This window comes from Capra hircus, chromosome 5, assembly GCF_001704415.2.
Source record: "Capra hircus breed San Clemente chromosome 5, ASM170441v1, whole genome shotgun sequence".
Lineage (NCBI taxonomy): Eukaryota > Metazoa > Chordata > Mammalia > Artiodactyla > Bovidae > Capra > Capra hircus.
The window spans coordinates 101,549,108-101,561,230 of NC_030812.1; the positions used below are offsets into that span (position 1 = coordinate 101,549,108).

The 12,123-nt window shown below is 39.2% G+C and overlaps 2 pseudogenes; one reads left to right on the forward strand and one right to left on the reverse strand.

The window, feature by feature from the left end:
• LOC102185816 overlaps positions 1-12,123 on the forward strand; it is a 298,507-nt pseudogene that overhangs the window by 227,635 nt on the left and 58,749 nt on the right.
• The window catches only part of LOC108633339, a 56,940-nt pseudogene that overhangs the window by 14,161 nt on the left and 30,656 nt on the right, over positions 1-12,123 (reverse strand).

A 12,123-nucleotide genomic window follows, 5' to 3' on the forward strand; every position in this document is an offset into this window, starting at 1 on the left:
TCATGGTTTGAACTTCAGGGACCATACTTTGAGTAGAGGAAGGTAATCCAAATAAAAAAGAAACCCACAACATAAAACACTTTCTTTAACACACTTGTCTGGTTTCGAAGTATGCTCATGATAATTTATGTACATGGTGAAATTCTTTCTGGTAAAGGATTCTGATTATATAAATATGTGAACTTTGAAGGTTCAGAAAGAATATTCTAACAAAATAAAACTCTACTACAGAAAACAGAAAAAAACAGAAAAGACCTAAAAGAAATTAAAGACTTGAAGAATCAGCTTGACCACTTTTACAAGAGTGAATGGTGAGAGAGAAGATGGTCTGCTTGCCTTTTTTTATTTATCACTTTCATCTCCCCAGAGAGACACAGGTTAGAACGCCTAGTCTGGTCTGGTTGGGAGTTCGCTCATAGGCAACACATTCTAATTAAAGCATTTTCAGTCAACACTTTTTAGTTGCTATATTAACCCCATAAGATTACAGATTAGGCAGAACACGAAAGAAATATTTGTTATATGCTGTTTTATGGTACCCTGATACATGTTAAATGCTCAAATATACACTGAATAATCAATAGTCTTATATACATAAGGATAGACTCTTCTGAGACAACTTATGACTTCTTTTTTGTTTTCTATTTGATTTTAAAATTTATGTGGAAGATTATGAGTGTGGAAACTGCAAGAAAGTTTGTGGAATAGAAGGCTGATGTCAGTGGATAAGGATATTAAATATAATAAAAATATATCCTTCTCTGGTCTCTTGCTGTACAGACATCCTGCATCCTTAGGCACACACAGCATCCTCCACACCACTCCTGGACCATCAGTGCTGCTCAGAACACCCCGCATGTGCCTTTTTCAGTTCCTATTACAATCCCTCTCCATCCCAGCTGCTATAACTCTCTTCTACCTTCTTCAAAAAGTACATCTGTCCCCTTACTCCTATTCATATCAAATAACCCCCCAAATTCAATTCTCTTAAATCATTGAAGTCATCAAGTATAAATTGTATAATTTCTCACGATAAAACACAGAAATTGTATTGCTTCCACTTTTGACTTGTCAGTGTATGGCTAAGAGTTCTTCCAAAGTTTTGGCCTGTACAGATGTCTTAAAAGAAAAAAAATGGGCAGAGAATCTCTTATAGTAACAACGGAAGGAGAACCATGACGCAGAGCACTTCATCCAAAGTTCTCTGGTGTTACCTGCAAAGGCCTATGAACATTTACACCTAAAATTTCCAAGTAAGTAAGTAAGCAGAGTCACTCAGTTGTGTCTGACTCTTTGTGATCCCGTGGACTGCAGCCCACCAGGCTCCTCAGTCCATGGGATTCTCCAGGCAAGAATACTGGAGTGGGTTGTCATTTCCTTCTCCAGGGGATCTTCCAGACCCAGGGATCAAACCCAGGTCTCCCGCATTGGAGGCAGACACTTTAACTTCTGAGCCACCAGGGAAATTTCCAAAGAGGCTTGCAATTTGGCACAAATCCATCAATTCCTGTCTGATCTGTTTCGTGACATCCTCTGTGCCTCCACTCCTACTAACCTAGTGTAAAATAATGTCTCACACTGTACGTACAGAAACAACTCCATCCATGACGGCGTGTCCTCATTCCAGCCCTCCCTTCCCATAGGCTAATTGTGCGAAGGTATTTGTGTGGTGATTTGAAATGTCTCATGTGATTGATCTCCATCTTCACTATGAAGATCAGTTTTCATTGGAATAGTTTAATCTACTATGTCAGGTAAGATCCCTGGAGAAGAAACAGCAGAGACTTACAGCAGGAAAGTAAATGAAGCGCATCACCCGCAGAAGCTTTGTGCATTCAGGGAGGATGGGCCTGTCTCAGTCCTCTCTACCCCATCTATCTCCTATTGCCCCAGGGATCAGATGCCAGCTTCCATGGACCTTTTCCTTCTGCCATCACAGGGCAATACACTGACCATACCTGAGCAGATGACTCCAGCATCGTTGTCGTGACTGCAGTTATGCACTCTCCAGCCCCGGGAAGGGCACTTCCACAGGTGGGATTCCTTTCCTCTGCAGTCCAATGTGTCCAGAAAGATGCGCCCTGATCCTGCCCCAAAGTGAGCAGACCCTATGGCATTGAGGGCATCTCCACAGCCCAGCTGCCTGCACACCACGCGGGCATCGTCCAAGTCCCAGCCGTTATCACAGATGGTGCCCCAGGAGCCCTGGTCAAGGATCTCCACTCTCCCGGTGCAGGGACCTCCTCCATCCACCAGGCGGAGCTGTCTGCTGTCTGGGGAGAGAGAAATGGGACAATGGGGCATTGACAGTGGGGATAAGGGTCTTCTGTCCTATAGGACCTTCACCTGAGCAGTAGGGGGCGCTCTCCTCTGAGCCGTCAGAGTCCCCTGGTTCTGACAGGGAGTCATTGCACTGGGGCAGCACCCCAGTCTGGTTTCTTACAGCAGTGACAGGAGAATAATAACATTGAAAATGGGCAAAAACAGGAAGTATTACGCTACTGAGTAGGGTGAGACAGGAGTGTTAACTGAAAGGTTGTTGTTGAATTACGATGCCGGGATTCTTGGCCTCCGGAGGAGAAGAATTCAATCCGGGGCCACAGACGAGGCCTGATCGCTCAGAGCTTTTGTGTAACAAAGTTTTATTAAAGTGTAAAGGAGATAGAGAAAGCTTCTGACATAGGCATCAGAAGGGGACAGAAAGAGTACCCCCCTGCTGGTCTTGAGCTGGATGTCATATAGTCACCAGCAGTCTGTTAATGAAAGAAAGGAATGTCTCAAAACTCAGAATGGCACCAGGCCCCTCACCCATAGGATGTATTTGGGGATAATCTTGGCTCCAAATGGTTCATCTTGGGCCATAAAATGATTAACTTGAATCTTGAAGAAGGGCAGAGCACCATACAAATGGTTTCATTCACATAGATTAGAGGAACAATATTGGAGTATAACATACTGGTTTATCAAGTAGGTTCTGGGCCCAAAAGGCGGAACTGACTTGAAGACAGAGTTTGGGGTAAATGCAAAGTACATTAGCATAGCTTAAGACAAACATTTCCATAAGAAAAAGGCATTGGTTAACTTCAGGTGGAACCACGTATCATTACAGCAACACAGAATTTTAAGAGAAACCTCCTTTTAAATCTGTATAGAGAAGGAAAAAATATCATCGCTAGTTTGTTTCCTTCTGCTGCTTAAGAGAGAGAAAATGTCTGACACTTGCAGGCTATTTCCCCCATTTGGAGACCCCTGGCCTTCCTGCCTGTTACCCTCTCTTAACATTTGATTTGTAGAGTTCTGCATAGCATCTGAGAAAGATTTACAGAAAATGTTAGTCTCTCTACCCGGAGCAATTGAATGAGTTCAGTCACAGGAATGGGCTGGCTACTGGATGGATTCCTTATAAACCACACACACGTTGCTGCCCTTGACCTGAGAGTTAAAGGGATTAGATTAAAGGAAATGGAGTCAGGAACTGGCCTCATCAGAAGCCTCAGGTAGCAGCCATGAATCCTCTATCAGAATCATCCTCCTTGGTATAGTCATGCAGAACTGAAAAACAAATGGACCTTGAGATGTCTTGGTTTGCCCCAGAATATTTCACTGATGGTTCTAAGCTTCAGACTGCAGATCTGGATACTTTGTTTTAAGAAAATGGGATCTCTTTGAGTGGATTGGGCAACCTTGCATAAGAAATTTGTCAGGTGATATTGATTGACATTGACCAGATTCCACTGGGAATCTTGGGATGCTGCTTCTTCCCTCAAGTAAATATTATCTTTTCTTGCACTTTGTGTCAGCAATCACTATTATTCAAAGTTGGAGATTATTGTTCTCCAGAGGGAAAATATTATGCATTTCTGACTGTACCATAGAGCAGAAATACGTTAAATTCTTGCTCTGAAAGCACTCGAACAAAGGATATTGACAGACTCACTGTGCTGTTCTTCTTTTATACATAAAAAGCCATGTAAAGAAAGGTTACATGATGTCTACTCGGTGTTGCACTTTAGGTAATGATGAAGTAGAGAATAAAATCTAGAAGTTTGTACTTCCATGAAGAGGGGTTCCAATACAGGTGTTCACAGCAGACCAATGGTCTGCTGGATACAACTTTAAATGCTATAAAATGTTAGATAAAAAATGAAGATATTAGACATTTGTGGATACAATACCAACTAAACATGCTAAAATTCTAAAGAGCGGAGATTACTTCATTGTTAGCCAAGGCTCTGAAGCGTCTTTTTCTCTATGGGAATTTCCCGATTTGTTGCCTGGGTTAGGGCTTCCCTGGTGGCTCAGAGGTTAAAGCGTCTGCCTCCAATGTGGGAGACCCGGGTTCGATCCCTGGGTCAGGAAGATCCCCTGGAGAAGGAAATGGCAACCCACTCCAGTATTCTTGCCTGGAGAATCCCATGGACTGAGGAGCCTGGTGGGCTGCAGTCCACGGGGTCACAAAGAGTCGACACGACTGAGTGACTTTACTTACTTACTTACTTGCCTGGGTTAATGGATCAAAGTGGGACAGAGAAGCCTGCATGATTTGGGGGTTTAATGGTGCTGCAGTGACAAAATTGGAGACTTGAGAGCCTCTCCCATGTAGCAGATTTTCTCCTCAAACATGTGCCCAGTAAACACACTATCAATGGCAGGAGGCCAGAGAACTGTGTCAAACACCTTGGAAACGGAGTGGATCTTCCCTCATCCTCCTGACGGCTGAGCTACCAAAACATTCAGGTTTTCAATTATAAACTCTGAAAGCCCATAACACAGGGGCAGAGAAATCAGAGGTAGACTGAGTGCTACAAATACTGCCACCCAGACTTGTGACAGCTCAACTCTAGCTAGTGTTTAGACATCTGGGTGGTCTAAGCCCCTTCTCCCACTTGCTTAAAAAAAAAACAGAATATGAATCCTTTCAGGTGTTAGAAAATGTATCTGGGATATCTTATTTTCTTATGCATCATTTCTCTCATTCAGTTAAAAATTGCATGGCATGTAAAGAGATGGATGACATGACAAATTTAAAAATTGAAGAAAGGAAGGTAAGAGAAGGCAGAAACACATATGCTAGATATGTTGGAGTTAGCAGATAAGGATTTTAACTATGAACAATGTGTTTAGGGAAAAAGGGGAAAGGAAAGAACCAATAGGTGAAAAACGAAAAATGTTAACAAATAATTGTAACTATAAGAAAATCAAAGGAACAGTTGCCAACTGAAAATAAAACATCTAGAATTAAGAACTGAATGAATAGGTTTAAAAGAATTTTAGACAGAACTGAACACAGAATTAGTGTCTTAGAGGAGTCCTAGAGTTGAGAGATGAGGAGGAGGAAAAGAGAAGGAGGAGAAGGAAAAAGAGGGGGAATAGGAGAAGAGAAACAGAGAGAGTGCAGCAGAAGTAATATTTGAAGATATAATAATTAAGAATTTTTTAATGGATGTAAGGCTATGAAAACCTCCACATCTAGTAAAGCTGCAGAAAATCAAAGGAAAATCTGTAATAAATTTGTTTAATACCAAAGAAAGAGAAAAAGGAACATGAAGCACATGGGTCAACTAAAAGGAAATGATAGATACTAACCCAACAATATCAGAAATTGGATTTGCAATCTAATTACAATGGATTAGATACTTCAAATTAAAGCCCCTCTAATAACTGATAAACCAAAAAGATTCATATAAATGCTACCTGCAAGATACATTGTATATGAGAGCAAAGAAAGGTCAAAAGTAAAATAAAGGGGGGAAATGTATATATTATGTGAATACTAGGCTTCCCAGGTGGTGCTAGTGGTAAAGAACCTGCCTGCCAATGTAGGAGACATAAGAGACGTGGCTTCAATCCTTAGGTCAGGAAGATCTCCTGGAGGAGGGCATGGCAACCCACTCCAGTATTCTTGCCTGGAGAATCCCATGGACAGAGGAGCCTGGCTGGCTACAGTCCTTAGCAAAGAGTTGGACATGACTGAAACGACTTAGCAAGCCGCACACATGTGAATACTAACTATAAGAAAGCTGCAGTAGCTATAGCAAGGTCACAGAAAGGAGACTTTAAGGGAAGATGTGCTAATTTAGTTAAAGAGGATATTTTCATGATTATACAGTGGTACACCCTTAATAAAGATATTACAGATATCAGAATCCAGGGAAGATATCGAAACATAGCTTTGAAATACAGAATAATACTTGACAGAATGAAAAGAAGAAATAGACCAAATAACAACCAACCTGAGGGAACTTTAACAAGTCTTTTTCAATACCACACAGACCAGGCATACAAAATAGAAGGAAGACTATAGTAGACGTAAAACACCACAATCCACACATTTAGCTAAATAACATATAAAGAGCAATGCACCCAATAATGAAAGAATTCACATTATTGTAAATGCACTAGGAACATTTATCAAAAATGACCATATGGTAGGACAAAAACCTTCAGATAATTGAATTTATACAGAGCATTTACTATGACCACAGTGTAATTAAATTAAGAATTAATAAGAAAATACGGTTAGCCATCCTTGTTTGGAGAAATTAAGCAACACCCTTCCAAAACAGTACCTGGGTCTGGGAATAAATTTAAACATTAGAAAATATTGTGAAATAGTGATAGCAATGATACGATATAACTAAACTCTTTTAATGCAACTAAAGTAGTGCTTAAGGGAAATTTATACCTTATATTTAGAAAAGAAGAAAGGCTAAAAATGAAAAAACATGTAAGCTTCTATTTCAGAAACTAGGAGAAGAGAAAATAAAGCCTAAAGGATACAGAAGTTGGGATTAACATAGAAAAGAACAAAAATTAATTTTAAAAAAGAAGGTAAGGCTGGTGGTAGTGATGGTGGTTTAGTCCCTAAGTCAAGTCCTACTCTTGCGACTCCATGGACTGTGGCCCACCAGGCTCCTCTGTCCATGGGATTTTAGGCAAGAATATTGGAGAGGGTTGCCGTTTCCTTCTCCATGGGATCTTCTTAACCCAGAGATTGAACCTGCGTCTCCTGCTTTTCAGGTGGTCTCCTGCATTGCAAGCGGATTCTTTACTGCTGAGCCACCAGGGAAGCCCAAGGCAAGCACGATAGAGAAAACAGAGGGAAACCTTTCAAACACGGCTCCTTGAGAACCGCTAACTACTGAGCAAAACTACACGAGAACAAAGAGAAAATAAAGGTAACAATGCCAAGAACGAAGAAATGTCACTACAAATCATACACATTTTTTGGTCACAGTTTTATTTTGATTAAATTCACATATCTAATGTGGATAAATACTCAGAAGATTTTCAATTTCTCCACAATCTTGCCAACTCTTCTTCTTCTTCTTCTTTTTAAATCGTAGCCATTTTGAGAGGTGTGAGATGATATCTCCTACGGTTTTGATTTACATTTCCCTGATGACTAATAATGTTGAGCATATTTTCCCATACCTACTGGCTATTTCTATATCTTCTTTGGAGAATGTCCATTCAAGCCTCTGGCTAATTTTTTAATTGGGTTATTATGGGTTTTTTCTTGTTGTTGTTTTGCTCTTGAGTTGTGGGATTTCCTTATATATTTTGCAAATTGTCTATTTTTGCCTGTTCTTTTGGTGTCATATCCATGAAATCATGAAATAATGTGTATGTATTTGGTGAGGAACTAAATTATCAGGTATCTAAAATGTAATTTGTATCTGTTGATGATATTAAAACATCACACACAGTAAAACAAATTCAGATTCAGTAAGATTATAGATATTCTTTACTCAAATTATAAAATTATTTGAAGAAAATAAAATGATTAAAAGCTATTTTCAGAAGAAGAATACTGAGAACACTGCATTAAAGGGAGAATTCAAAAAAGTAAAACATAGTATATTTGATCATATAACCACACCACATACACAACCCTAAAGACATATGCAAAATAATGGGGTAAATACTTTCAGTAGTATTTAAGAAAAGGTGTAAGTGGTGTTAATTTGTAGAAAGTTCCTATTAATAAATGAAATTTTAAACATTCTAGAGAAAAAATATAAACGATGATGGAAGATATCTTAAAGATATCTGGAATACCTTTAAGTATTTACTTGTTTATCATGTCCACATTCCACAACAAATACACACACATATATACCCCTGAATGAAAGTTCCAGGGAAGGACCTTGCATATCTTATTTATCCCGTGTTTCTGCTATTAGGATGGTGATTGCACATTCACCATTCAACAAGAATGCATGGAGAAGCTTTTCTAAATACCATGAGGCTAAGTCACTTCAGTAGTGTCCGACTCTATGCAACCCCATAGACGGCGGCCCACCAGGCTCCCCCATCCCTGGGATTCTCCAGGCAAGAACACTGGAGTGGGTTGCCATTTCTTTCCCCAATGCATGAAAGTGAAAGGTGAAAGGGAAGTCGCTCAGTAGTGTCCGACTCTAAGCGACCTCATAGACTGCAGCCTACCAGGCTCCTCTGTCCATGGGATTTTCCAGGCAAGAGTACTGGAGTGGGGTGTCATTGCCTTCTCCTAGATACCATGATGGGGCTTGATAAATATTTATTGAATGAATAAGTAGATGAATAAAATTCAGTGAAATAGAATTTCTTTAAATTCATGGTAATCAGCAAAATAGTAAAACAAATATAAATTAATGGCAATGTTTTCTGATAATAAATGGGGCAAATTAAAAATAATTAGTGCATAAGCACAGAATTAATTTATATTCAAATTTCCACTCATGCAACTTTTTTAAAGTTTTTCTTAAATTTAATTTTGGCTGTACTGGGTCTTGGTGCTGCACGTGGGCTTTCTCGAGTTGTGGTGCACAGGCTTAGCTTTTCCAGGCATACAGAATCTTCCTGGGGTGTGTGCATGTGTGTGCTGTTTCTTCAGTCGTGTCCAACCCTGTGTGACCCAATGGACTGTAGCCCGCCAGGCTCACCTGTTCATGGGGTTCTCCAGGCATGAATACTGGAGCGAGTTCCCATGCCCTCCTCCAGAGGATCTTCCAGATGCAGGGATCAAACCTGCATCTCTTATATCTTCTGCTCTGGCAAGCACGTTCTTTACTACTTAGACTCATGTCCTCTGCATTGGCAGGTGGATTTTTAATCACTGGACCACCCAGGAAGCCCCACTTATGCAATTTTCAATGGACAATTATTAAATGAATTCTAAGCTACTGTTGGGAGAAGGCAATGGCACCCCACTCCAGTACTCTTGCCTGGAAAATCCCATGGACGGAGGAGCCTGGTAGGCTACAGTCCATGGGGTCGCCAGGAGTCGGACACGACTGACCAACTTCACTTTCACTAAGCTACTGTTATGTGTTATTCAGTATGGCATTGGTCAAGCAAAGGTTGCTGTAAAGAGAGAAAACTCTTAAAAAAGGGAATATATCGAAAAAGTCAGAAAAAATAAAAAACACAAATAGCTACCTAGTAAGGCAGAAATGTCTGCAGTAGACTCAAATAAATTTTCTAAGAAAGATTTGTATGTAGAGGAAGCAAAAATAACCAAAAAAAGACACAAAAGAATTGTAAGTGAAAGAAATGCACATAAGTTCAAAAAACACAAGAAAATGGAAATGTAAATGGTTCTTGTCATAAAATATGAGAACTTGTGTATTCTCTCCACATCATCCTACCAAACTTTCTACCCACTTCATGCAGAGAACCTCTGAAAAAATGATGGCACAGCCTCTGTGGGGTGATTGCTCACTTTCAGGGTCAGAGACTTAATCACAACCCATTTTATGGTGCTTTATTGTCAAAAAATATCATATATAAAAGTCCAATAGTTTAACACTACTTTGGCCTTTGAATGAAAAGACAAGGAGATGAAGAAACAGAGGCAAGGAAAGGGACAAATCTCTGCTTTTGAAATATCTATCTCATTTAGTTTAATCTATCTCATTCTCTCATTTGTAGATTTCAAGCAATGCCCAACATATCATTCAAGGTATTCCTGAATGGGGTGTGTGTGGAAGGTGGGGAATAAGAGAGAGAGAAATGTTAAAGGAAGTAAGGTGCTATGGTTTGACTATTTGTCACCCCATCAACTTTTTTTTTTTTAATTCCAATTCCCAGTGTAATGGGATGAAGCAGTGGAGCCTTCTCAAACTCTTCCAAAAAGGATGAAAGGAACACTTCCAAAGCCATTTTATGAGGCCAAGATTATCCTGATAACAAAACCAGACAAGGACACCACAAGAAAAGAAAATACTGGCTAATATGCTAAATAAATATAGATGCAAAAATCCTCAATAAAATATTAGAAAACCAAATTCAACAATACATGAAGAGAATACTGGACAACCCACTCCAGTATCGTTGCCTGAGAAATCTAAGACAGTGGAGCCTAGCGAGCTATAGTCCATTGGATCTCAAAGTATCAGACACAACTTAGCAACTAAACAACAACAATAATAACAACATCAAGATCAACAGAGATTTGTTCCAAGGATGCAAGGATGGTTCAATATTCACAGATTAATCAATGTGATACACCAAATAAGATAAAGGCAAAAAAATCATATCCTTTCAACAGATGCAGAACATATATTTGACAAAATTCAGCAGCCGTTTATGATACTAAAGATCTTTACAAAGTAGGTATAAAAGGATTACACCTCAACACAATAAATATCATATGACAAACCCTCAGCAAACATCCTACTCAACTGTAAAAAGCTGAAAGCTTTTCTTCTGAGATCAAACACAAGGCAAAAATGCCTAATCTCATCACTTTTATTCAACATAGTTTTGGTAGTTCTAGTCAGAATCATCAAGCAGCAAAAGAAAATAAGAACATCCAAATCTAAAAGGAAGAGTCAAAACTGAGACACTATTGAAAACATTAAGACATTGTGAAAGATATTAAAGGCACAAATAAATTGAAAGATATTCTGTGCTCATGGATTGGAAGACCTGATATTGTTAAAATGCTCATACTACACAAAGCAACCTAAGCAACCTACAGATCCACTACCATCCTTATCCAAATTTCAATGAAAATTTTCACAGATATGGAACAAACGATTCTAAAATTTGTGTGGAACCACAAAAGACCCTGAATAGCCAAAGAAATCTTGAGAAAGAATGATAAAAGTGTCATGCTTCCTGATTTCAAACTATATTACAAAGCTGTATTAATCAAACAGTATGGTATTGCTATAAAAATGGACACAGAAATCACTGGAACAGAATAGAGATCCCAGAAGTAACCCTAAATATATGTGTTCCATCAATTTATGACAAAAAAGTAGAGATTATACCATCGGGAAAGGCCTGTCTCTTCAAAAATGGTGTTGGGAAAGCTGGACAGTTACATGCAAAAGAATGAAACTGGAAAACTCTTACACCATTCACAAAAATTAACTCAAAATGGATTAAAGACTTGATCATAAGTCCTGAAGCCATAAAAATCCTAGAAGAGGGGCTTCCCTTGTGGCTGTGGTAAAGAATCCACCCACCAATGCAGAAGACCCAAGTGTGCTTCTTGATCCAGGAAGATCCCACATGCCACAGGGCAACTCAGCCCATTGGCCACAACTGTCGAGCCTGTGCTTTACAGCCTGGGAACGGCAACTACTGAGCCCACGTACCACAACTACTGAAGCTCAGTGCCCTCCAGCCTGTTCTCCTCAACAAAAGAAGCCACTTCAATAAGAAGCCTGTGTAATGCAATGAAGAGTAGCCCCTGCTCACTGCAACTAGAGAAAAGCCCATGCAGCAACAAAGACCCAGCACAGCCAAAAATAAATAAATTTTTAAAATTATAAAAAAAAAAATCCTAGAAGAAAAATTAGGATGCAAAGGTCCTGACATCAGTCATCGTGAGGATATTTTGGGTTTGATGCCAAAAGCAAAAGCAACAAGAGCAAAAATAAGCTTTGAAACTACAGAAAACTAAAAATCTTCTGCACAACAAAGGGAAAAGTTCAACAAAATGAAAAGGTAATTTATGGAGTTGGAGAAAATATTTGCAAATTACATTTCTGACAAGGGTTAATATTCAAAATACTTAAAGAATTCATACATCTCAATAGCAAAAGCAAACCAACAAATAATCTGACTTAAAAAAATGTGCAGAGGACATGAATAGACATTTTTTTTTCAAAGAAGACATAAAGCAGG